Genomic DNA, 27,652 nt, shown 5'->3' with positions numbered 1-27,652 from the left:
TTCTGCCCACAATGTTCAGATTTGGGCATCACAAATCAGAGAATGTATATTTTTATTTTAAACGTGTTACAATTTGGAAATTATCTGGGGTGGGGGTAAGCAATGCAGATTTACCAGAATTATGAAAATCACTTGTCACAAGTAGGCTTCAAATGAAGTTACTGTGAAAAACCCCTAGTCTCCACATTCCGGCGCCTGTTCGGGGAGGCTGGTACGGGAATTGAACCATGCTGCTGGCCTGCCTGGGTCTGCTTTCAAAGCCAGTGATTTAGCCCTGTGCTAAACCAGTCTCTATACTAAGGTTTACATAAGTATGAGAACTGGTTGCATAAACTTGGTTTGTCTTTGCTTACGTTTAGAAGGTTGAGGAATGATTTAATCAAATTGTTTAAAACAAATAAGGATCCAGTAAAGTTAAAAACTGATGACGTGGTGGCAGAAGACAATCTAAAAATTAGAGATAAGCCATTAAGGAGTGAAACCAGGAAGCAGTTTTTTGCAAAATTGTGGCAGCAATTTTGACTTTTCTCCCTTAAAAAGCTGAGGATGTTGAATTAGGTAAAGACATGGAACAAAGGTAAATTCATGGAATTAAAATAGATTATCCAGAATCTACATGAATAGTGGAACAACCTCAAAGAGGCTGAATGGTCTGCCTTTGTTCCAATGATGTATAACAGTGACACACTGACATAATAGTGAACCTGTTATATCTGTCACGCTGCGTGATCTGATGAAAATTAGGTTAGAGGGGTGCAAGAGCAACATTTAAAAGCAAATATCATGGAGGGTTTGGGTACCATGGGCGGGATTCTGCCATCTGAAGGCAGAGTGTTGACGCCTTCGTAAAAACTGGAGAGTTTAACGACGGCATCATCGGACCGCTCTGTGCAGCGATGCTCTGCCCTACAGGAGGCCAGCACGGCACTGGAGCGACCCGCACCGCTCCAGCTGCCGATACCAGCGTTAAATGGGCGCCACAGGTCTGCGCATGCACACTGCGAGTGCACGTATGCGTGGTAGCCTCCTTCTCCGCGCCGGCCCCGACACAACATGGCATAGAACTACCATACTCATCCGGCGCGGGGCAAAAGAGGCCCCCACCACGAGTGGCCAGCCTGCCGATCGGTAGGCCCCGATCGCGGGCCAGGCGACGGTGGAGGCCCCCCCCCCAACCAGGCCGCCCCAGACAGGATGGATGCCAAGATCCCGCAGGGTAAGACCAGATGTGAACGGCTCTGGCGGAACTCGGGCTTTTTTGGGCGGCCACTCAGCCCATCCCGGGTGGAGAATCGGCAGGGGGGGGGCCGCGTAGAGCGCCCCCGACCGGCGCCGCGCTGACGCCAATGCAGCTAATTCTCCGTGGACAGGCGTTGGGCCGGCGGCGCGCGATTCGCACCCAGACCAGCGATTCTCTGACCCAGCGTGGGCTGAGAGAATCCCGCCCCATATATATTCAAACATTCTATTTGAAATCAATTTCCAAAAATTAAAAGGCAAATAGAAACAGTGGTAATAAAACTATCTTGGAATTGTAAGATCTAACAACGCATTTTTGCAAAAACAGATTTTGTTGGAAATGTTTAAGAAAGGCACTTGCTCCACATTCTGCAATGTTGCACCGCAAAGGGTACTAATGTTACGTACAAAACCAACAAAGCATCACACAGGATAGCAAGCCGCACACCAGATAAATATCACTCACATACCATATTTTCTGGTCCACAGCACCACCTAAAGGATTTGTGTCAGTGATCAAATACATTTTCTTGCAACGGTTCCTTTGATTGGTGTGCCAGGATGGTCGAAGGTGAGCCACAACTGGCCTCGACACTTTTGGTTGGAGAAAGAAGAAAATTAACTGGGACTCATACAAGTAATAAAGTGTTTGTGTGTGTGCGTGCGTGTGTGATGGATGTCAGGTAAGAACAGAATCCGAGCTCAGCTACAATGTCCTCTACAGGTGAATAGCTTTCTGAAAATCACTTGTCAGCAATCACACATGAAGAATGACCACTCAGGCATGGTACAGCAGGGTTGTTGATACCTGTGGAAAAACACTGCAGCACAAATCACCTGAAAAGAAAAGGGAAAGGAAGTTGAGGAAAACAAACACCTTGCAGAGATTTCCAAAGCAAGCCTGTTAATATTTGTTGAATAATGTTACAACTGAGGGTGAATGCAACCTCGTCATGTGCTCATCCAGTTTAAAGTAATGCATAGGGCTCATATGACGGCAGTAAGGATAAGTAGGTTCTTTGAGGGGATGGAAAATAGATGTGGGCGGTGTGCGGGGAGGCCCGCAAATCACGTCCACATGTTCTGGGTGTGTCCAAGTTTGAGGGGATTCTGGCAGGGGTTCGCGGACGATGTTCGAGGTGCTGGGCGTGGAGGTGGTCCCAAGTCCAGAGGTGGCGACATTCCGGGCGTCAGAAGACCCGGGAGTCCAGGGGGCGAGAGAGGCCAATGTCTTGCCCTTTGCCTCGGAGTTTGCTCGGAGGCAAAGAAAGCGGGCGGGGGGGGGGGGGTGAGTGACCTGGTGGAATTCCTGAGGCTGGAGAAAGTTAAGTTTGACTTGAGGGGGTCGGTGGATGAGTTCACCTGGATGTGGGAGCCGTTTATTGATTTTTTTAAGGAGGTTTGAGGGGTCAGCGGTGGCGGGGGGTAAGGGGGTTAAAGTGGGGGTGGCGGGATTTGAGAAGGGGGTGGTATTAGGGGAACTGGGGGGGGGAGTGGGTGTTGGTTGTTTATAAAGTTGTTTGGTAGTTTTCATGCTTTTGTTTGTTTATCTGAAAATACCTTAAATTTTAAAAAGAAAATAATGTTACAACTGAAGAATTAGAAAACAAATTGTTGTGGCTTCACATATCAGAGAGAGTGCTGCATTTAATTCCAGTGAGCAAAACATTGTGTTGAAAATGAAAATAATTAAGAATAATTGAAATCATTGACAGGAGCACCCATGTGTAGAAATTAAGAAAGTTATGTTAACTATCCCAGATGTTAGGTACACACATTTCAACTTAGAACCTAATAAAAGCTGACCAACTGACTCAAAAAAACTGACAAATTAAACAGAGTGAGGTGTGTGTTTTCATAAAGTTGAAGCTATACTCAACAATCCATCACCCGCAAAGAGAATTTTTGCTGATTTCTTGAGGAGAAATTGTGTCAGAAAGTTATCCTACTCTAGACTTGAGAACAAAATTCAAGCTGACACTCCAGTGTCGTATGAGGGAGGTTGGCACTTTAGGAGTGTTGTCTCTCAGATGACATGTTAAACCAAGGCCCTGCCGCCCTCTCAGTTGAATGTGAATAAGCGCTTAGCGCTATTTCGAAGAGCAGGGAAGTTCTCCCTAGTGTCCTGACCAAATGTGTGTCCCTCAATAAACATCAGTAACAAAAGATAATCTAGTTATTATCGCAATGCTGCTCAGGGACCTTGCTGTCTGCATTTCTTGCATTATAACCGTGACTACACTTCAACAGCACTTTCTTGGCTGTCAGGTGCATGGGTGTTTCCTGAGAGGGTGAAAGGCACTATATAAATACAAGTCTTTCTTTTTTCATATATACTGTTACCTCATTGTCAGTGACAAGGAGGCACTCTTCTATTTCCCACTTCAAAGGGATCCTACACCCTCCTCCTGTGTTCATATCGGCAATCTTGCACTCTTCTCATAGATTCATGGGGCGGGATTCTCCAATTGCCAACACCAAAATTGCATTCGCCGATTGGCTGGAGAATCCGTTTTTACGGCGGATGCTCCGCCCCGTCCAAAACGCCCACGTGGATGAATTTGAGCTATTTGCCACGGGCAGGAATTGTCACCAACATTGTGCAGCAAAGTACCAGCTCCTGACACAGCAGCAGCAGCAACTGCTCGAGGCTAGCAGCAAGGTTGAGGAACTGACCTGGTTCCTGTCTGAACATGGACAAGCAGTGAATAATTCCTGGATCATTCAAATTTGACTTAGACCATAAAGAACATCCAAAACTATTTTATTCCATTTATTTAATTCAAAACACTTGTTAATTTGGATATTCCTTTTCAAGAAATAACTTTAAATTAAAATGGTGTTGAAATAGCTAAAGATGTAATTCAGCTGCTTAGCAACTGGAGGCCTTTTAAGATAGAAAAGCTTATAAGTTTTAGTCTGAGCTGACTGTTCGGGCAGTTGAAGACAAGAGACTGGGGGTGAACATCTCTTAACCCTACCAGAAGATAGGTTGGACAAGACAGAAGCTGCAAAGAGGCAGACTTCCCAAAGAACAAGTTACAGTGCAGATAACCATGGGAATTGGGACAGAAAGAAGGTCTTAAGACAACAGATGTTAAGAGAACAGAGACAAGGGTATTTTTCAGAAGAATTCAAGGAAGAGTAAACAATGTGTTCTGCATTAAAGAAACAATGGCAATTATCCAATTTGAAGTGGGACAACAGACTTTAAGGATGAATCAAAGGTTTAATGCCATATTACTAGAGTCTGGGAATCAAGAGTTAAAGCAATTGTGAACCGTTTTTACAGCAATAAAGACAAAGAAATCTAAAGGGGGTGGTGTAAAACATGGATACTGGATCCTTTGTTAAAAGTGGAGCTTTGTTTAAAAAAGTCATTTGGGAAACTTGGACTGGATTTTGGAATGTAAACAGCTAATGGAAAGAAGATTTTAAAGCATTGCGGGATTCTCCAATCCTGCGGCCAGGTTTTGCCTCCAGCGTGAAAAGTGGCGCGAGCGTCAACGGGCCTCAACTGGCAACTATCCACCCCTTCCTAAGGAGCTAGTATGGCGCTGGAGTAGTGTCTGCAGCTCCGGCGCCCGAAGGCCGGTGCGCCACGGCCGGCGTGAGTCCGCGCATGCACATGTGTTCCCGTCTCCGCGTCGGAACATAGGCTCCCATGGAACTAGCCCACCCGCCGATCAGTAGGCCCTGATCACGGGCCAGGCCACCGTGGAGGCCCCCCCCCCCCCAGGGTCGGATCACCCCCCCCCCCCCCACCAGGACGGCCCCCGCAGACAGAACTCCGAGGTCCGGCCAGGTGGGACCATATGTAACCCACGGCGGTGGGACACGGCCGAACTCGGCGGGCACTCAGCCCGTCGAATCGCCGGGGGAGCGCATTCAACGGCCCCCGAATTGCGCAGCGATGAACATGCAGGGCTCCCGAAAATCGGTGCCGGAGAATTGGCGAGCCGGCGTCGGGGCGGCGTGGCGCGATTCCCGCGTCCCCCCAACGATTCTCTGACCCGGCGCGGGGTCAGAGAATCCCGGCCCATATATTTGGGAGTGGAGTTTGGAAACTCTCATGTACCAACCACCTGGGGGGGATTCTAAGAAAAACTCCACAAGCATTCACTTGGGTTCAGAGCGGAATGTATGTATTTTACCACAGCCAACCTGTGTTTAAAGGGACTTTGTGTTACTGAGACCATTGCATCTTAAGATGTACTTTAGAATCCATGTTAATCTTAAAATTTGTCCATATTTGTTCAGCTAAGGGGGGAGTAAAGGAGCTTTGTATCATAATCCAATTTTTCATGTCTAATAAATATTTTTTCTTGTTGTTAAAAATAATTAACGGTCTTGTGACTTTGCTCCTCTACGTTTTATAAGAAAAAGTAAACATTAGCCAGGGTTTCATTCTGGAATCTTCCCATCTAGTTTTAACATCAACTGGGATCGTAACAACTCCATTTGCCTGTTTTCCCCCACTCACTTAACCTATGTCCGTTTGTAGCCTCCTTATGTCTCTCCACAATTTACTTTCCTACCTATCTTTGTGTCCCATGTTTTCCCTCTTGTTGGTTCCCTCACCACCTGCTGCAGACCCAGTCTAGCAGCACTGTCCTTTAGGACTCACCTGGCTCAGTCAGTAGTGGTACTACTGAGCCATTCATGGTAATGGACATTGAAGTCCCTGTATCAATGCACTTGCCATCCTCAGTGCTTCTTCCAAATGATGTTCAACATGGGTGAGTACTTATTACACACCTGAGAGGCGTGTGGGGGGAGTTGGGGGGGTGGGGGGAGTTGGGGGGGGGGGGGGGTGCCAGTAGATAATAAGCACCAAGAGGTTTTTCTTGTCCCTGTTTTACTTGATGCCATGAGACTTCATGAGGTCCAGAGTCAATATTTTGGACTCCCAGAGCAACTCCCTCCTGACTGTATACCACTGTGGGGCCCACCTTTGGTGCTTCTATCCAGTGAGACAGGGCATGCGACTTTGTCTGTGATTCTATAAGGTAATATTTGGTGAGCATGGCTATGTCATCCTGTTGCTTGACTAGCCTACGGGACAGCTCTCAGAATTTTAGCACATGCCCCCAGATGTTAGAAAGGAGTACTTTGCAACTTTGCATGGTTGATAGGGCTGGGTTGCTGTTTTCGTTTTTAGTGCCGAGGTCAATGCTGGGTGGTCCATTTGGATTCATTCCATTTTGACTTTGTAGTGGTTTGGTACAACTGAGTGGTTTGCTAGGCCATCTGAGAGGGCATTTAAGTGTCAGCCCTTTTTGTCTGTGGGTATGGAGTCACATATAGGCCAGAATGCATAAGGATAGCACATTACCTTCTCTTTGGGCACTAATGAATCAGATAGGTTTTTGCGACAATCAACAATAGTTTCATAGCCAGCTTTTAATTCCAGGTTTATTAATTAATTGAATTTAAATTCCACCAGCTGCCATGGTGAGATTAGCCTGGGCCTCTGAATTACTAGTCGAGTAACATTGCCAAGATGTCTCTGCCTCCCCTTTGTTATTTAACTTCATTAGATTTCAAGTTTAGAATATTATTAAACAATTATTCAGTTATGTTGTAGAGTTTAACTATTTATGATATAAATTTAATATGATACTTATGTTTCCCTGATACTGGGGGGCAGGGTGGTGCAGCGGTTAGCACTGTTGCTTCACGGCGCTGAGGCCCCAGGTTCAATCCCGGCCCCAGGTCACTGTCCGTGTGGAGTTTGCACATTCTCCCTGTGACTGCGTGGGTCTCACCCTTCCAAACCAAAGATGTGCAACATGGGTGGATTGGCCATGCTAAATTGCCCCTTAATTGTAAAAGAAGAATTGGGTACTTTAAATTTTAAAAATATATATTTCCCCAATACTGCTATAAACAACTGTCCCAGTTTAGAGGAGGATAAAAAACATAAATCATCTACCTGCATATCGAATTAATGTCTTCAGCCTTTGTCTCTCAGGTCTTGCTGTCTCTGGCTCCCTCTTCTGGACTACATTTTTGGTGACAGCTATAACAGCACCATCTCCCTCACGGTACTGAATTCTCTCCCTTGCCAAATTCACAAATTTAAGCGCTGTCTTCAGCTGCCTCGTTCGTGCTATTTAATCATCTTGGTATGAACTATGTAAAATATTAATTTCTATTCTGATTACAACCTTGTTTTGACATTAGAAAATTCAATTACTGTGGACAAAATTTGTTTTCCAGAAAACATTAAATGGCCCAAATCTTCCGATCTCCATATTATCGGCAAGCTGATGTATAACTCAAGATGCATATCGATACTCCACGGAAGTCCTAACACAGTGACAGGAATAGCATGGGGAGTTTGAAATTCTAATGGTCAATTTCCCTGCTTGCTGGAATCCTCCCCAAAAGTTTCAGCCTCCGCGTTCAACAATTACGGACAGTTGTGACATACTAACCTGGATAGTTATGCAGAAAATGTAAGACAGAAAAATCTTAGTACAACTCCCGGGTAACTATACAACTCGATTCCTCTCCCCAACATCAACTACCCGGGCAGCACAGTAGCACAGTGGTTAGCATTGTGGCTTCACAGCGCCAAGGTCCCAGGTTCGATTTCCCGCTGGGTCACCGATTGTGCGGCGTCTGCACGTTCTCCCAGTGTATGTGTGAGTTTCCTTCGGGTGCTCCGGTTTCCTCCCACAGTCCAAAGATGTGCAGGTTAGGTGGATTGGCCATGATATATTGCCCTTAGTAGCCAAAAAGGGTAGGATGGGTTATTGGGTTACGGGGATAGGGTGGAAGTGAGGGCTTAAGTGGGTCGGTGCAGACTTGATAGGCTGAATGGCCTCCTTCTGCACTGTATGTTCTATGTACCCAATTACCCACCAAACCCCCATCTATACCCTCTGACCCACTCCCCCACAATCAGTCAAGACTAGTCCTCACTATATGACCACCACATGCCTTAACAACTCCCCAACCATCAGACTCCCCCAAACCCAATCTGACTAGCCTCCACAACCTAACTCCACTCCCAACCATCCGACACCAACCTGACCCAAAGTCCCCCCACCAACCCGACCTGATTAGACCCCACCTCCTGCACACCGACCCCCAAACTGATTTAACGAGCCCCCAAACTGACAACCCCTCCCAACACAACCTGACTACCCCTTGACCCAACTCCCTGCATTCACCTCACCCACTTGCCATCTCACCTGCTTGCCACCTAACCCGGCAGCCACTTCACCCACTCACTGGCATTCACACTGGACATTTAAATTTACCTTAGGGCGGCTAGCGCCGTAAAAGGAGGCATGGCTTAATGCGGTGATTCTCTTTGCTGCTCTGTGAGGATTCCTGTGCTGATGGAGTTCTTCTGCATCATGGAGATGCAGAATTCAGAACCTTATCAATGTATGCAACTAAGTGGGCAATATTCTGTGATCTGCGTTGGATGCATTGGTGCCATTTCTGATCAGATGTTTTGAGTAATTCAATTGGTTTATCGGTAAACCATGGTGATAAAATATTTGTATATATTTCTTCATTTAAAATTATGTACATGCAGAATCCCATTCAAAATGTTTGCATATGTTTACTTTGTAGTGATAATAAAAGTGTTACATGAAGAAGAGTTTGCGGACTAGAAAGTACCATACACAGAGCTCGTGCTATATTACTCACTGGAATTTGGAGGTTTTATAAGAATTGGTGTGTTTTACCAAGTAGTATTTCTAGGTTTATCAGGAGTGGCCCTGGGATATGGAAGCATTGGGAACATAGAACATTACAGCACAGAACAGGCCCTTTGGCCCTTGGTGTTGTGCCGAGCATTGTCCGAAACCAAGATCAAGCTATCCCACTCCCTGTCACTCTGGTGTGCTCCATGTGCCTATCCAATAACCGCTTGAAAGTTCCTAAAGTGTCCGACTCCACTATCACAGCAGGCAGTCCACACCCTAACCACTCGCTGAATAAAGAACCTACCTCGGACATCCCTCCAATATCTCCCACCCTGAATCTTATAGTTATGCCCTCTTTTAACAGCTACATCCACCCGAGGAAATAGTCTCTGAACGTCCACTCTATCTATCCCTCTCATTATCTTATAAACTTCTATTAAGTCGCCTCTCAACCTCCTCCGCTCCAAAGGGAAAAGCCCTAGCTCCCTCAACTTTTCCTCATAAGACCTATCCTGCAAACCAGGCAGCATCCTGGTAAATCTCCTTTGCACCCTTTCCAATGCTTCCACATCCTTCCTATAATGAGGTGACCAAAACTGTACACAATACTCCAAATGTGGTCTCACCAGGGTCATGTATAGTTGCAGCATAACCCTCTTAAACTCAAGCCCCCTGTTAATAAACGCTAACACACTATAAGCCTTCTTCATGGCTCTATCCAATTGTGTTGCAACGTTCAGAGATCTGTGGACATGAACCCCAAGATCTCTCTGTTCCTCCATGTTCCTCAGAACCCTGCCGTTGACCCTGTAATCCGCATTCAAATTTTTTCTACCAAAATTAATCACCTCGCACTTATCAGGGTTAAACTCCATCTGCCATTTTTCAGCCCAGCTCTGCATCCTATCAATGTCTCTTGGCAGCCTACAACAGCCCTCCACCTCATCCAGTACTCCACCAATCTTGGTGTCATCAGCAAATTTACTGACCCACCCTTCAGCCCCCTCCTCCAAGTCATTGATAAAAATCACAAATAGCAGAGGACCCAGCACTGATCCCTGTAGTACACCGCTGGTAACTGAGCTCCAGTCTGAAAATGTTCCATCCACCACCACCCTCTGTCTTCTATGTGATAGCCAGTTACTTATCCAATTGGCCAAATTTCCCTCTATCCCACACCTCCTTACTTTCTTCATGAGCCGACCATGGGGAACCTTATCAAACGCCTTACTAAAATCCATGTATACGACATCAACTGCTCTACCTTCATCTACACACTTAGTTACCTCCTCAAAGAATTCAATCAAATTTGTGAGGCAAGACCTACCCTTCACGAATCCGTGTTGACAATCCCAGATTAAGCTGCATCTTTCCAAATGGTCATAAATCCTATCCTTCAGGACCTTTTCCATGATCTTCCCGATCATCGAAGTAAGACTAACTGGCCTATAATTCCAGGGTCATTCCTATTCCCTTTCTTGAACAGAGGAACAACATTCGCCACTCTCCAGTCCTCTGGCACTATCCCCATGGACAGCGAGGACCCAAAGATCAAAGCCAAAGGCTCTGCAATTTCATCCCTTTCCTCCCAAAGAATCCTTGGGTATATCCCATCTGGCCCAGGGGACTTGTCGACCCTCAGGTTTTTCAAAATTGCAAATACATCCTTCCTCAGAACATCTACTTCCTCCAGCCTACCCGCCTGAATCACACTCTCATCCTCAAAAACATGGCCCCTCTCCTTTGTGAACACTGAAGAAAAGTATTCATTCAACGCCTCTCCTATTTCTTCTGACTCCATGCACAAGTTCCCACTACTGTCCTTGACTGGCCTTACCCTCACCCTGGTCATTCTTTTATTTCTCACATAAGAGTAAAAAGGTTTTCCTTGATCCGACCCGCCAAGGACTTTTTCATGCCCCCTCCTGGCTCTCCTAAGCGCTTTTTTCAGCACATGCCTTGCTACCTTGTAACCCTCAAGCGACCCTACTGAACCTTGTTTTCTCATCCTTACATGCTCTTCCTTTTTCCTCTTGACAAGACATTCAACCTCTTTTGTGAACCATGGTGCCCTCACATGGCCATTTCCTCCCTGCCTGACAGGGACATGCCTATCAAGGACACGCAGTATTTGTTCCTTGAACAAGCTCCACTTTTCATTTGTGCCTTTCCCTGACAGTTTCTGTTCCCATCTTATGCTCCCTAATTCTTGCCTAAGCGCATCATAATTACCCCTCCCCCAATTATAAACCTTGCCCTGTCGTATGGCCCTATCCCTCTCCATTGCAATAGTGAAAGACACCGAATTGTGGTCACTATCTCCAAAGTGCTCTCCCACAAACAAATCTAACACTTGGCCCGGTTCATTACCCAGTACCAAATCCAATGTGGCCCCCCCTCTTGTCGGCCTATCCACATATTGTGTCAGGAAACCCTCCTACACAGACTACCAAAACTGCCCCATCCGAACTGATCGACCTTGAGAGGTTCCAATCAATATTTGGAAAGTTAAAGTCACCCATGACAACTACCCTGAGACCTCCACACCTATCCATAATCTGTTTTGCAATTTCTTCCTCCACATCTCTATTGCTATTTGGGGGCCTATAGAAAACTCCTAACAATATGACCGTTCCTTTCCTATTTCTAACTTCGGCCCATATTACCTCAGTAGGCACAGTACGAAGTCTTACAACACCAGGTTAAAGTCCAACAGGTTTGTTTCGATGTCACTAGCTTTCGGAGCGCTGCTCCTTCCTCAGGTGAATCAATAGGCAGTAGGCAGATCCCCTTCAAACTGCCTTTTTGCAGCCGTTAAACTATCCTTGATTAACAATGCTGCTACTCCACCTCTTTTACCACCTTCCCTACTCTTACTGAAACATCTATACCCCGGAACTTCCAACAACCATTCCTGTCCCTGTTCTAACCATGTCTCCGTAATGGCCACAACATCTTAGTCCCAAGTACCAATCCACGCTCCAAGTTCACCTACCTTATTCCGGATGCTCCTTGCATTGAAGTAGACACACTTCAACCCACCTTTCTGTCGGGAAGAAGGCTTGGGGTTTGATATCACTGGGTTAAGATCATAGGGGCCAGCAGTATTTTAAGGGAGGTAGTTGTTGTTCGGTAATCAGGCATTAATGAATTTTAAACAATTGCTAAAATATAAATTGCTACCACTGTGGGGGGGGGGGGTTAAGCTGTAAGCAAGATATAGATAAAACTATTAAAAGGATGCACTGAGACAAACCCTTACTTAAACGTATAGGAAAATTGAAAAGGGACACCAGGAAACAATAACATTAACAAAGGAACAACAGATATAATAAAATATGCAGACAGGATGCAAATGGAAGGGTAGTAAATAATAGAAACGAAGATGGAGGCTTTGTGATTTATTTACTGTGGAATGTTGGTGAGATGATAAAGTCTGCCCCCTGCATTTTTGTTTGGAAGGAGAGATGGATTTGTTAATTAATGCTGAAAAAACAAGAAAGGATGAAAAAGAATATGTTGAAGTAAATTAATCCATGTCGTCCCTCACTAGTTAATCACATCTCTTTCAAACTATGCAAATAACAAGCACAATTGGCCCTTGTCAACTTAGGTGCAATTTCATCAAAAGTTTTAAAAATCAGAAATTTATTTTGCTAATTCCACTTCCAAAGTTTTGACAACAACTTGTATTCTTGTGGCACCTTTAACATAGGACTTCAAACCTAGAGACTTCACAGAGGCCCAAGATAAAACTGTATAACAGACCAGAGAAAGATCACAAGAAAATGCACTGCCTGTTCACACTGTTCTCCAAAGCTCAGTTCATTCCGAAGAAGATCCTGCAATGAGCATCAGTTCTGGGAGTACATAAATTAGAAACCAGCACCACCCCTCAACCATTCATTGTCATTTTGACAAAAATAAAAGTGGACAGTGTGTTGCCATAGAATAATGCAGGAAACGATCTTCTGTCTTTTGTGTCAGAATGATTTTATGAGAGATCAGGAGAAAGACATCAGGGGCGGGATTCTCTGATCCTGAGGCTAAGTGTTGACGCCGTCGTGAACGCCATCGTGTTTTACGACGGCATCAACAGGCCCCCAGGATCAGCTATTCCGAGCCCTACAGGAGGCCAGCACGGCACTGGAGCGACCCAAGCCACTCCAGCTGCCGATACCGGCCTCAAATGGGCGCCGCAGGTCTGTGCATGCGCGCTGCAACCGGCGCGAATGCGCGCATGCACGGTGGCTTCCTTCTCCCCGCCGGCCCCGACGCAATATGGCGTAGGGCTACAGGAGCCGGCGCGGAGCAAAAGAGGTCCCCAGCACGAGAGGCCGGTCCGCCGATTGGTAGGCCAGGCCACAGCGGAGGCCCCCCCTGGGGTAGGACCTCCCCCCCCCCCCCCCCCCCCCACCCCCCAGGCCGGCACTGAAAGGATGCACGCCAAGGTCCTGCCAGGTAAGACCACACGAGGGCGCCGCCAGCGGGACTCGGATTTTTTTGTGCCCACTTGGCCCATCCCGGGTGGAGAATCACCGTCGGGGTGGCGTCGCACGATTCGCGCCCGGCCCAGCGATTCTCCGGCCAGGCGTGGGCTGAGAGAATCCTGCCCCAGATTCTGCCTGCGTCTTGAAAAAAACTACAACTTACTGCAGAGTACAGAATTTTTTATAAACAAATTTCTTATTCTTTATTCATGGAGAGCTTTAATGATCTATTTGACCATTTTGCTCCCTTGTGACCATGATGCTTCTATTGATACTGCTTTTGTTTTCATTGTCTTCCCTTATCCAACCAGAACTTGTTTATCCCAGAAACAATTACTCCATCTAACTCCTCTACTTTGCAGTGCATTGGCATGCTAATAAACTGTACCTGTGAGAGAGCACAATGGATTTAATGTCAAACTTGCCAAATTGACTTTATTTCTGTGTACAGAAGTGAGAATTGTACAACAGCCACTTGATGGCAGAATATGTTCAAAGCAAATTTGATGGTCTCTACATCAAGAAACAAAGTTAATTACATTTCCAATCTAGAAACATACTGGTTTCCATGACAAAACAATTAATCCCTATCAAATCATCTTCAACTGTTTGGACTGTGAATATCTGCATAATAATCATCGATACTGCCAACAGGAGCTATGATAAAGAAGGACTTATATTTTTATAGTGCAATTTCAGGACACCCAACAAACATTAGAGACAACAAGCTACTTTTGAAGTGCTGTTACAGGTATAATGTAGGAAATACGACATCTAATTTACACACACACACAAGCAAGGTTCCACAAACAACAATGTAATAATAGACAGATAATTTGTACCAGTTGAGGTTATTCATGAAGGCGCCACCTTCTCAGCCTTACCCCTCACCTGAGGTATGATGATTATCAGGTTAAATCACTACCATTCAGCTCTCCCCCCTCAAAGGGGAAAGCAGCCTAATGCCATCTGGGACTATGGCGATTTAACTTACTTTAATAGCCAAATAATTTGTTTTAGGTGTGGGATAAACAATAAATATTGGACAAGACATGAGGAAGAATGCCTCTGCTCTTCTTCAAATGCTGCTGTGGATTCTTTTACTTCCACCTGAAAGGGAGACAAGCCATAATTTAACTTTTCATCTGAAAGATAGAGCAAGTCAATTTTTCCTTCTCCTATAATGGTATCAGCCACTTACAAGCATATGAATTGGAAACAGGAGTTGGCCACTCGGCCCATCGAGCCTGCTCCGTTATTCAATGAGATCATGGTTGTTCTAACTATAACCTCAATGAGAAAAGGTGGGGGATGTGTGTGACTGTGTTTGAGGAGCTGTTCGTCGCAGAGGGGGGTGATAAAGGGGACAAAATTTGTACAGACTGAATAGTTGATTGTTGGGAAGTATGTTTCCCGGGGTGTTTATGTGTTGTAACCTGTATTGATAGATGTTGGTAATAAAATATATATCTTTTTTAAACTATAAGCTCAACTCTACATCACCAATAATCTTCCACCCCCTTGTTAATCAAGAATCTGCTAGCACTGTCTTAAAAATATTCAAACACTTTTCCACTGCCTCTTGAGGAAGAGAGTTGCGAAAACTCACAATCCTTTGGGAGAAAAAAAATCTCCTTATCTCGGTTTTAAATGGGTGATCCTTTATATTTAAACCATGATGCCTCGCTCTATATTCTCCCACAAGAGGAAACATCCTCTCCACCCATTCTATCAAGACCCCTCAGGATCTTAAAGGTGTCAATCTGCTTAACAAGCTGAACCTGTCCAATCTTTCCTCATCAGACAACCTACCCATTTCAGATATTAGTCCAATAAACCTTCTCTGAACTGCATTTACATATTTTGTTAAATAAGGTGACCAATACTGTACACCAGTGTTTTTCAAACTTTTATTTCGGTGACCCATTTTTACAAAATGGCTGCCTCTCACGACCCACGCCAAGTTCACAATAGATTCTCCATAGTTACTTTTTAAAACATCACGTTCATTGTTGCCACTTCTGTATTATTAAGTGTAAAAAATTGTAAATGAAAATATGTTCTCTATTTTCTGTTGTTATTTGGATATCAAATTAACTTGTAATAAAAATCTCTGCACAGATGAGTGTGCGAGACTTTTGATCACAGACTCCTGAGGAAATTCTTGTAAACACGCCTAGATTTTGGGCTGATGGAAAAGGAAAGAGACTCACCATTGATCGCAAATTCAGTCTCACTCAGAGCGACTGATCTCAGAAAGCAAGGGGAGTGGCTCCCCATTTTAAATATACATCAAACCCCTTATGCACACACAGCACATCCTTTAACATAGATCTGATTGACAAGGTTAATAGTAACTGAAACTCAACAGACATCGACAAGATTAACTGTCGCATAAATTGAACCAACACTGACAACGTTAATGGTAACAGAAATTCAAGATTAATTGACGATTGTAACAGTGGCAGACATTAAACATGCATCCGATTCAGAATGTTAACCCTGAAGTCAGTCTCTTTGTGTGATCATTGAGACCCTGCTTCATACGAGCTGCAATTAAACATTTGTATTTCCTCCCTGACTGGGATGGATGGAGTTCCCAAACCCACACCCATCAACCCAGAGCCAAATTCAGAATGAGGTAAACATAAATCAGCTTTGTGTCAATGCACCAATTGAAAGGTTGGAAGATCCCCACAGGATACACAGGAATTATCTGCTAGAGCGAGGTCCTATATAAGAGAGTACTCCGGCTATGAGTTACTAACTAGGATACTTGTGGATACATATTCCAGTCGGGAGTCACTTGGTTTTGGGTGGGAGATGCAGGTCTGGAAAAAAAAGATTGCGAAGCTCTGCGGAAACTAACGTTGTGCAGGAGTATCTGCAGGAAATAAATGTAAAGATAATTGTTTTTTTTCTTTTAAACTCTTCAGTTGTAGGAGCAGGTGCTGACTAACCTGGTTGATCAGCTGCTGCAGGAACAGGAGTGGCTGGTGGAGGCTGTGTAGGTGGCGGTGACTGTAACAGTGACTCACGGAGGCAGAAAGTACATGGCACTGGCCTCTACATGAGCCTCATGTAGTCATACACTGCACTCTAGCCAGAATTCACCCAGGGAGAAAATGGGAAAAAAGGAAAGGCGATTCTCGGGGATAACTTTTGGGGCCCTTTTGGTGACCCATTTTACATCATCCTGCGACCCACCCACAGGTTACGACCCCCACTTTGAAAAACCACTGCTGTACATAGTACTCCAGATGTGATCCCACCAGTGCCTTGTATAATTGAAGCAAAACCTCCTTACTTTTGCAATCAATTCCCCTCACAATAAACATTAACATTTAATTAGCTTTTCTAACTACTTGCTGTACCAGTATACCAGTGACTTAAACTCTAGGAGACTGTAAAGATCCTTCCTGATGGGCAGCACGGTAGCACAGTGGTTAGCACAGTTGCTTCACAGTTCGAGGGTCCCAGGTTCGATTCCCGGCTTGGGTCACTATCTGTGCGGAGTCTGCACGTTTTCCCAGTGTCTGCCTGGGTTTCCCCCGGGTGCTCCGGTTTCCCCCCACAGCCCAAAGATGTGAAGGTTAGGTCGGTTGGCCATGCTAAATTGCCCAGTGTCCAAAAAGGTTAGGTGGGGTTACGGGGATACGGTGGAGGTGTACGGATAGGGTGGAGGTGTGGGCTTAGGTAGAGTGCTCTTTCTGAAGGGTCGGTGCAGAATTGATGGGCCAAATGGCCTTCTTCTGCACCACAGATTCTATGATTAATTCCCCTTTCTTTCTTGTTTTGCTGTTATTATTTGGATTCATGGGTGCTTAATGGACATGTGTCTTTAAGTCAAGCAGCAGAGAGAATGAGGAACTCAAAAAGTTGCAACATAGTATATGGTGTCAATTTCCGAGCAGATGACTTTGTCACACCCGGGAGATGGGAGTTCGATTGGTTGGCTGGTGGCCAATTAATTAGCCAAAAGGCTGTATTCTGCCCATACAGGTGGTGATTGGATTTTACCGGAGTGGGATGATTTCCAGAGAACCAAGGAAAGCAGGGTTGGGTTCTGGACACTCAAGAAAGAAGGAGCTGTGCTCTTCCTCTCTTTTTTCTTTTTTCTTCTCTCTCTCTCTCTCTCTCCAGAAATGCTGTGAGCTGCTGTATTTCTGAACCTATAGGGAACGTGAATGAATGAATCTACAGTGAAAACCATTACAGACTGAAAACAGAGACCGTGACTGAAAGTCTAGTTTGAAGGAAAGTGTGTAAAGGAAACTATCTGAAACAAAGACTCTTTATCCTTTTACTTATTAATTTCACCCCTCTCTTCTCCCTTGTGTTTGTTTGTCTTGTGTGTGTGTATATATAGAGGGAGGGTAAGTTAAAGTGGGAGGTTTAGGAATTAGATAATAATTAACCAATTGTATTTGCTCCATATTTCATTATAGTTCTTGTTATAAATAAAAAGTAATCAAGTTCAAATTTACAAACCTGATGACTAAAGTTATTGGGCAGCCAAAGGCCAAGGACCTCGGGTATTTTTCTCCGAATGATTTGTTAATTCAATTGTGTTGCAACTCTGGGTCAAGGGGAGCTGGAATTAACCGTGCCCTAGCCTAAAGTGTCATAACAACACCCAGAATGAATCTCAGAACTCTGAATCTCTCACCATCTAGATAGTATGCATCTTTTTGATTCTTCCTGCCAAAATGGACAATTTCACATTTGCACACATTATGCTCATTTTCCATATTTTTGTCACTCATTTAACCTATCTAAGTCACTTTGTAGCCACCTTACATCCTCTTCACAACTTACTTTCCTACCTATCTTTATGTCGTAGGCAAATTTTGCAACTGTACCTTCAGTCTCTTCATTCAAGTAATTTACATAAATTGTAAAGAGTTGAGGCTCCAGCACCTATCCATGTGGCACACCACTTGTTACATCCCACCAACCAGAAAAAGATCCATTTATGGCTACCCTCTGTTTCTTATTAACTAGCCAATCTTCTATACATGTCAATATATCTCCCCTACACCATGAGCTTTTATTTTCCGCAAATAACCTTTGAAGTGGCACCTTATCAGATGCCTCATGGAAATCTATGTACAGTACATCCACAGCACATGTGATTCTTCAAAGAACTCCAATAAATTGGTTAAACATGATTGCCCTTTCACAAAACCATGTTGACTCTGCCCGATTGCCTTGGATTTTTCCAGTGCTTTACTATAACATCTTTAATATTTGCTTCTAATATTTTCCTTATGATAGATGTTAAGCTATCTGGCCTGTAGTTTCCTGCTTTCTGTCTCCCCATCTTTTTGAATAAAGGAGTTACATTTGCTATTTTCCAATCGGGTGGAACCTTCCCCGAATATACAGTTTGGGAAAATTAAATCAACTATCTCACTAGCAACTTGTTTTCAAAACTTCAGGGTGAAGCCCATCTGGACCTGGGGATTTGGTAGCCTGTAACTCCCAACAATTTGCTCAATATCACTGCTCTGGTGATTGTAATTGTCATGAGTTCCTCTCTCCCTTCCATTTCCTAATTTACAGCTATTTCAGGGATGCTACTTGCATCCTCTATAGTGAAGATATATCTGTTCAATTCATCTGCCATCTCCATACTATCCATTATTAATTCCCCAGATCCCCTTTCTATAGGTCCAGCAATCACTTATTAAACTATTTTCTTATTTAAATATCCATAGACATACTTACTACCAGATTTTATATTTCTAGCTAGCTTCCTCATGTACTCTAATTTTCCTCTATTTATTAACAATTTTGTCATTCTTTGCTGTTCTTTTCACTCTGTCCAATCTTCTGACCTGTCACCCGTCTTTAAACAATTCTCCGCTTTTTCTTTAAGTTGACGCTGTCTTTAACTTTTTCAGTTAACCACGGATGGTGGGTTCACTCCTTGGAAGTTTTCTTTCTCATTGAAATTATCTACTCTGTGCATTCTGAAATATCTCATTAAAAGTCTGCCGCTGGATCTCTGTTGACCTATCCCTTGTAAGAAGTCTTACAACACCAGGTTAAAGTCCAACAGGTTTGTTTCAAACACTAGCTTTCGGAGCACTGCTCCTTCCTCAGGTGAATGAGGAATTCACCCGAGGAAGGAGCAGTGCTCCGAAAGCTAGTGTCTGAAACAAACCTGTTGGACTTTAACCTGGTGTTGTAAGACTTCTTACTGTGCTCACCCCAGTCCAACGCCGGCATCTCCACATCAGACCTATCCCTTAACCTCATTTGCCCATTTACTTTAGCGAGGTCTACTTTCATGTTCTCATAATTCTTCTCATTGAAGTTTAAATGAATAGTCCTGGATCCACTCTTCTCTCTCACAAACCGAATATAAAATTCAATCTCAATTGCCACCACAGGTTGTCTTTGTATTATCTCTCCCAATATTTATTTGGTAAATTTGTAGCCTAGCATAAAGCTGAGCCATGAGAACCTGAAGTTCCAAGGTTTGATTCTGTTTGCGCTGTGTCACTTGTAGATTGCAAGAAGTGCTGTTTAAATGCCACTTACACCTAATGTGCAAGCTCATGAAGGCAATGGCATTATCAAAATAAAATTGGCATGTTTAGTAAGGCCATGCACATGGGTGGCACAATGGCGCAGTGGTTAGCACTTCTGCCTCATGGCGCCGAGGATCCGAGGTTTGATCCCGGCCCCAGGTCACTGTCCGTGTGGAGTTTGCACATTCTCCCTGTGTCTGCCTGGGTCTCACCTCCACAACTCAAAGATGTGCAGGCTAGGTGGTTTGACCGTGGTAAATTGCCCCTTAATTGGAAAAAATAATAATTAGGTACTCAAAATTTATTTTTTAATAGGTAAGGCCTTGCAGAAGACCTAGTTTCAGTGTATCTGACAACACTTATTTGGTATTGACCACTGGCTGTGCAAGAATCATAGAATTTACAGTGCAGAAGGAGACCATTCAGCCCATCGAGTCTGCATCAGAAACTCTTGCATCAAATGCTGGTGGCATAGCACAGTGCGAAAGACAGCACAAAAGCCACCTCAGGTGAAACAGCTGGGCACCAAAGTTGGTCACACCATCCTTGCAAAAGGGAAAGGGTAAAGTCTGATAGGTTTTCTTGTTTTGAATGCTGTCTAGTGATTACTGCTAGAAAGGTTGCCTGTATAGACCCGAGGTGAACATAAAAACTAGGAGGAGTAGGCAATTCAGTCCCTCGAGCCCGCTCTACCATTCAATACAATCATAGCTGATCTCATCTTGACCTAAACGCCACTTTTCTGGTAGTTCTCCATAACCCTTCTACCCATTACTGATCAGAAATATGTCTATCAGCTCCTTAAATTTACTCAATGTCCTGGCATCCTCCGCAATATAGGGTAGTGAATTCTAAATATTAATGACCCTTTCAGGGAAGTAATATTTCCTCATCTCTGTATTAAATCTGCTTTCCCTTATCCTAAAAGTATGGGGTGGGTTTCTCCGCCCCGCAACACCAGATTTCTGGTGCAGCGCGCCGTTGGGATTGTCCGTTTCGCCAGCTGGTCAATAGGGTTTCCCATTGTGGGGTAGCCCCATGCCGTCAGGAAACCCCCGGGCTGCCGGCAAAAGGAGAATACCGACGGCGGAGAATCCAGCCCACGATCTTTTGTTCTAGATTAACCGGCAGAGGAAGCATCTACGTCTGCTTTGTCAATAACTTTTATCATCTTATCTCCCTCAATTATATCTCCTCTCATTCTTTTAAACCCGAGAGAGTATAGGCCTAAACTGCTCAATTTCACTTCATACGACAAACATCAACAATGCTTTCACGGTAAACATTTGACGATATGACAAATGGTGAAATGCCAGAGGACAATTGCTGCTTGTGGAAATTGGCTCAGCCTGACTGAGCCACTGTAGGGGATGACAGGAGTAAATTGGAAGGATTAAAACTCTACCCTTCTACCCTTCGATTGAGGGTAGAGAAAACATGGAAATGCAGCCAAATGTGTTCCAGACAAACCCCTGGTCCACCATTTGGAACTTGTGGTTGGATGAAGAGCTTAGTTGACTGAATTGCACGACCTGGTGTAAACCCAATAACCCCTCCTAACCTTTTTGGAGACTAAGGGCAATTTTGCATGCCCAATCCACCTAACCTGCAAGTCTTTGAACTGTGGGAGGAAACCGGAGCACATGGAGGAAACCCACGCAGACACGGGGAGAATGTACAGACTCCGCACAGACAGTGACCCAGCGGGGAATCGAACGTGGGACCCTGGCGCTATGAAGCCACAGTGTTATCCACTTGTGCTACCGTGCTGCCCTTTATTTATGAACTTTGTGTTCATAAATAAAGTAGGAAATTAATTTCATATATAACCTGGGAGCACTCTTTCATGAAAATAGAGTAGTGGTATCAATAGCTTGGATACATTATTCATTGCTAGCTCTATTTGAGTTATTTTCACTGTAATTTTGTCTAAATGGACTGTGAAATTCTCTCTTTAATTCAATATTTGGCAACTCTCAAATACCATAAACAATGGTTAATGTCCCTGGTTGGCGTATTTTATGTAAAATGGACAAAAATACAGTATGCGATCTCAGAACATCAGTAAAGATTTCAGAAAATCCCATATTAAAAAAAGGTCACATAATCAGTCACTGTATACTATTTGTTGTGATAGAAGACCATAAGACATAGGAGCAGAATTAGGCCACTTGGTCCATCAAGTCTGCTCCGCCATTCAATCATGGCTGATATTTTCTCATCCCCATTCTCCTGCCTTCTCCCCATAACCCCTGATCCCCCAAGAACCTATCTATCTCTGTCTTAAAGACACTCAGTGAATTGGCCTCCACAGCCTTCTGCGGCAAAGAGTTCCACAGATTCACCACTCTCTGGCTGAAGATATTCCTCCTCATCTCTGTTTTAAAGGATCGTCCCTTTAGTCTGAGGTGGTGTCCTCTGTGATGTGTTGGGTACTCTGCTACACAGACGAACCAACACGGTTGCGAATGGTACAACTCAGTTTTATTACTCACATTTATTTACAGTGGTAAACTGGTTACTGAGGTTCGATCATAACCCTAGAATCTGTGGACCTATTCGTAATACTATCTTGTAGTGGCACTCAGCACATGGTGGATGTCTGAGTGGCTTGCTAAGAGCTCTGTGCCCTGAGCTGTCTCCTGCTGGAATGCCCAGGAAGTGTCGTGTTCCCTGTTTTGTACTGTGTATGCTCTTGCCTGTGGTGTTGTGTGTGTGTTGATTGGTCCGTTGATCAGTCCATCAGTATGTATGTATGTTTGTACTATGTTTACCTGAATATCATGACACTCTGGTTCTAGTCTTTCCTACAAGTGGAAACATCCTCTCCACGTCCACTCTATCCAGGCCTCGCAGTATCTTGTAAGTTTCAATAAGATCCCCTCTCATCCTTCTAAACTCCAACGAGTACAGACCCAGAGTCCTCAAATGTTCCTCATACGACAAGTTCTTCATTCCAGGGATCATTCTTGTGAACCTCCTCTGGACCCTTTCCAAGGCCAGCACATCCTTCCTTAAGATACGAGGCGCAACACTGCTCACAATACTCCAAATGGGGTCTGACCAGAGCCTTATACAGCCTCAGAAGTACATCCCTGGTTTTGCAGTCCAGCCCTCTTGACATGAATGCTAACATTGCATTTGCCTTCTTAACTGCCGACTGAACCTGCACATTAACCTTAAGAGAATCGTGAACAAGGCTCCCAAGTCCCTTTGTGCTTCCGCTTTCCGAAGCATTTCCCCAACTAGAAAATAGCCTATGCCTAAATTCCTCCTTCCAAAGTGCATAACCTCACATTTTTCCACATTGTATTTCATATTTGCCACTTCATTGCCCACTCTCCTAGCTTGTCCGAGTCTTTCTGCAGCCCCCTTGCTTCCTCAATACTACCTGTCCCTCTACAGATCTTTGCATCATCTGCAAACTTATCAACAGTGCCTTCAGTTCCTTCTTCCAGATCATATATATGATGTGCATATACCTTTAAGGACTGTATCTTAAATTACTGCCAATCATTACAAACATTGACAGGATGTGACATATTAGTCCTATGACATGTAGTCAGTCTGCAAGCAGCAGAGTGGAGATTAGATGTATTATATTCTCCGAGTAAATCTATCTGTATACAGGCTTATCTTCAAATAAAGAACCCACATAATTATTTCACCAATCCTCATATATGAAGCAGAACATTACACTATTGGAGCTGAAATTGTACCTTGCCCCAATGAATAAATCACACAAACAATTTAAAAAGTATTTAACATAGTTCTTATGTTCTAAGTATTTAGAGATTCATTTGCACTGCCATAACCTCCAGCGCTATGGGCCAAGCACTGGAAAATGGGGTTAGTGTAGTCAGATCTTTGTTGATTGGCACAATAGGCTGAATGCTCTCCTTCTGTGATGTAAGCATCTATGAAATGCTGTCAGGTGGCAAAAAAATTACTTAAACTTGTAAGCAAGTTGCATTTTTCTGCAGAAACTTGCCAGGTATAACTAGTGCAGAAGACTTAAGTAAAAAAACTTATAATGACATAAAAACATCACTCTGTTATGGGAAACTGGCATATCTTAAATATTACTTCACGGAAACAGCTACTTGCTGAGAACGTTTTCATGCACAGTGTAATATTTAAGGCCTTGGATTCAAGTGTCAAGTTTGAAAAGGCTTGATCCGTAGGAATTTTTTTTTTTTTAAACATTCTACTTGAGGCTCAGCAACATCCTATGGAAAAGCCTTCAGTTCAATAGCGTGCAAATTTGAAAGAATATATTTGGGAGTCACAGCATCTGCATACTACAGATGACATTGGCTCGAAAAAACAGAGTAGACTGCACTTAAGGCCAACTGCAATGCACTTACAGATTAATTTTAAACTTTAAATGCTGCCTATCTGGTATTTCAAAAACATAAAACAGGAACATTTCCAGGATGCTCCTCAAATGTCACCTTCAGTAACTGAAGACACCTGCAGTACATAACCACACTGATCCACCCATTCTAAGCGTTTTTTCCGAGGAAGACTCGGAAGATTTTTTTCCTCACCCAATGATTTACCTCCCTTCCCTCTTTGCTAAAGATAGGAGTAAAATTTTACCTACACTCATGTCACTCCAGGTGTCCATTCTTCAACAGTGAACTTAGACTGTGATGCAATAGATTACTGGGCCCAGAGGAGGGCTTTCAATGAAACACAGGGGGCGCCGGAGTGTTTCACTCCGGCGTCGGAGGCCGCTCCCAGCTCCCTATTCTCCCGGCCCCTGCCGGGCCTTGGCGCCGCGTAAAAGCAACCAACCAAAAAGAAGAGAAGCCCACTTGGTCAGATAGCCAGCAGCAGCAGCCAGCAAGAAGCTCGAAGCCCAGCCACCAGAGTGAGGGCCGGGACGTGAGCAGAGAAGCAGTTGGGAGGTGCGAAGAAGGCCAGCCAAGTGCCAGCATCGTGCCTCTGGGAACCAGAGAGCAGTGGCTAGTGGGAACAGGGTGACTTTTTAATTTTAAAATTGAAAAAAAAGATTTCCAATTAAGGGGCAATTTAGCATGGCCAATCCACCAACCCTTACATCTTTGGGTTGTGGGGCTGAGACCCACGCAGACACTGGGAGAAGGTGCAAACTCCACACGGACAGCGACCCGGGGCTGGGATCAAACTCGGATCCTCAGCGCTGTGAGGCAGCAGTGCTAACCACTGCGCCACCGCTGGAGCAGGGCGACTTAACCAGAGTCAGAGGGCAGACAGGCAGGGCTGGGAGTGAGAGGGCTGGGCAGCAACCAACATCTTCTCTCTTCTTGTGGTTTTTGCATGTTGAATTTACTGCCTTTTTTGGTCCCAGTCATTTCTCTCTCTGATCATTACGGTGTCGTTTATGATACTTGACTTGTCTTGCCCATCCATCGGCATCACAGCTTTCCCAAATATTATTGCCAACAGCCAGTTACTCTGGTATGATTTTGGCAGTGAACTCCGGCAATTGTTTCACAATTTCCCAAGACTACCCCCATACCTACTCAGTTTTGCTTAATTCGTCACTGCTTTTGAGCTGCTTAGACAGTCAGCAGCATTTGCTTAAGGAGGCTTCACTTGACAGAAGATTCTGAAAACATATTTGTTAATCATTGAAATTAAGACAGATCATTCCCAGTAAATATGAAGAGACAATATGAATCTAGAAGTCAAAAACACAGGAAGAGTTGAGGCAAGAGGTAAAAGCTGGAAAAAAAGACAGTTTGACACTTTACTTTAAAATGTTTTAAGTAGTGAGCAGTGCCCACCAAACTACACATTCATCCTCAACATCCACAAAATGTTTTGCTGACTTGCCTGACATCTTCGACCTGATTTCCAGAGACAACGTGGGCAGGACTCTCCGGTCGCCGATGCCGAAATCGCGTTCGGCGATCGGCTGGAGAATCGCAGTTCCCGACCAAATTGGAGGTGGCGCCGCTTTTGCGATGCTCTGCCCCCTCCAAAGCGGCGTGCCCCCGATGCTCCGCCCCCAATCGGCCGCGTTCCCAACGGCGTGGGTCGCGTGTGGTCCCATCCGTCGGGAACTTGGCGTGACGGCTGCGGACTCAGTCCAGCGCCGCCACAGTCGGGGAAGTGCCGATCCGTGGGCAGAGGGGGCTTTCGCAGGAGCTGGGGGCACTGTCGGGGAAGTGGTCGGGGGCGAGCGGCCGCCGCCAAGTAGCATGGCACAGCCGCTGCCGTGCGCAGCCACGGACCTGGCAATTCTCCAGGCCGTATCAGCAGCTAGAGCCGAGTGTTCTACGCTGCCGGCATGCTAGCCCCCAGCCAAACGGAGTACGGTGGCCGTTTTATGCCATTTTTTCGGGCGCAGCCTCAAAATCGGATGATCCAGCCCCACATCTGAAAAGCTGGAACAAGAAGCAATGGACCCTGAAATGGGAATGGAACTATAAGATACTGCTCATGCTCATTGTTCTTCTGCTGCTGAAGAGAGGGAAGAAACCTACCCTGAAATTATTGCCTGGCCAAAATTTTATAGAATTTATGGAACGAGCACCCTACTTAACCCCATCCTCCACCCTATCCCCGTAACCCTGCAACCCCATCTAACCTAAGGGCAATTTAGCAAGGCCAATCCGCCTAACCTGCACAACTTTGGACTGTGGGAGGAAACCGGAGCACCCGGAAGAAACCCACGCAGACACAGGCAGACTCCGCACAGACAGTGACCCAAGCGGGAATCGAACCTGGGACCCTGGTGCTGTGAAGCCATAGTGCTAGCTACTATGCTACCGTGCTGCCCAAAATCAAAGTGGAGAATGTGGGCAAATCTGTTCCACTGGGTATGATTGAATATTTTGTAATAAATAGACCATTGAACATAGATAACATGGAAAGTTTGAGAAGAATTTTTGAGGCCGAATGCAGTTTAGAAGTCTTTACGAGTCCCATTTTCTGAGCGTGAAGAGAAATGGCATGACGGAGAGGAGAAATTGATTGATTTTTCCGGAATCCTCAAAGGCAGTCTACCTGACCCTAGTAAAGGGAAACAATCAATGGGAACTCTAACTGGAGAAATGTTGGAAGAGGTATTGCTGATCACGAAACTTCCAAAAGCCATATTAAGGCTATGTGTGCATTCATTCAAAGGTGTAAATTATCTGGAAGAATTGATTCTGCAATTTCAGCTCAGTTTGAAAAGAGGTGTTCTTATTGGAAGAAAGTGCTGAGACGTGTTGTTGCCACAGTCAAACTGCTGTCTCCCTTGGGACTACCTCCGAGAAGATATGATGAGTAATTAGTGTCAAGTCGAAGAGGTAGGGAGCGATTCTCCGATACTGAGGCCAAGTGTTCGCGCCATCGTGAACGCCGTCGCATTTCACGACGGCGCGAACAGGGCCCGGGCACGACCTATTCTGGCGCACACGCTGGAGCGGTTCACCCCACTCCAGCCTCCTTACGCGGCGCCAAATGGGCTCCGACCGGCAAACCGTGCATGCGCAGTTGGGCCAGTTCAAACCTGCGCATGCGCAGTTGGGCCGCGCCATCCTGCACATGCGCGGGGAACATCTTACACGCGCCAGCCCCGACCCAACATGGGGTCGGTGTTCAGGGGCCGGCCGCGCCGGAAAGTAGGCCCGGGGGGGGGGGGGCTGATCGGTGGGCCTCGATCGCGGGCCAGACCCCATCGGAGGCACCCCCCTGGTGAAGGAGCACCCCCCCCCCCACAGGCCACTCCCCGAGC

General features: G+C 45.1%; 1 long non-coding RNA gene across 1 annotated transcript; it reads left to right on the top strand.

Annotated features, from left to right (window-relative positions):
* Nucleotides 1-1,873: 1,873 nt before the first annotated feature.
* LOC140428820 (uncharacterized) lies at nucleotides 1,874-8,838 on the top strand. Its single transcript, XR_011948904.1, has 3 exons — nucleotides 1,874-1,922; nucleotides 7,214-7,286; nucleotides 7,462-8,838. It is a non-coding gene; the product is annotated as an uncharacterized lncRNA (long non-coding RNA).
* Nucleotides 8,839-27,652: the final 18,814 nt, after the last annotated feature.

Source organism: Scyliorhinus torazame, chromosome 8 (assembly GCF_047496885.1).
Source record: "Scyliorhinus torazame isolate Kashiwa2021f chromosome 8, sScyTor2.1, whole genome shotgun sequence".
NCBI lineage: Eukaryota > Metazoa > Chordata > Chondrichthyes > Carcharhiniformes > Scyliorhinidae > Scyliorhinus > Scyliorhinus torazame.
Note: the sequence above shows the minus strand (reverse complement) of the source record. Positions and strands in the feature narration are given on the sequence as shown.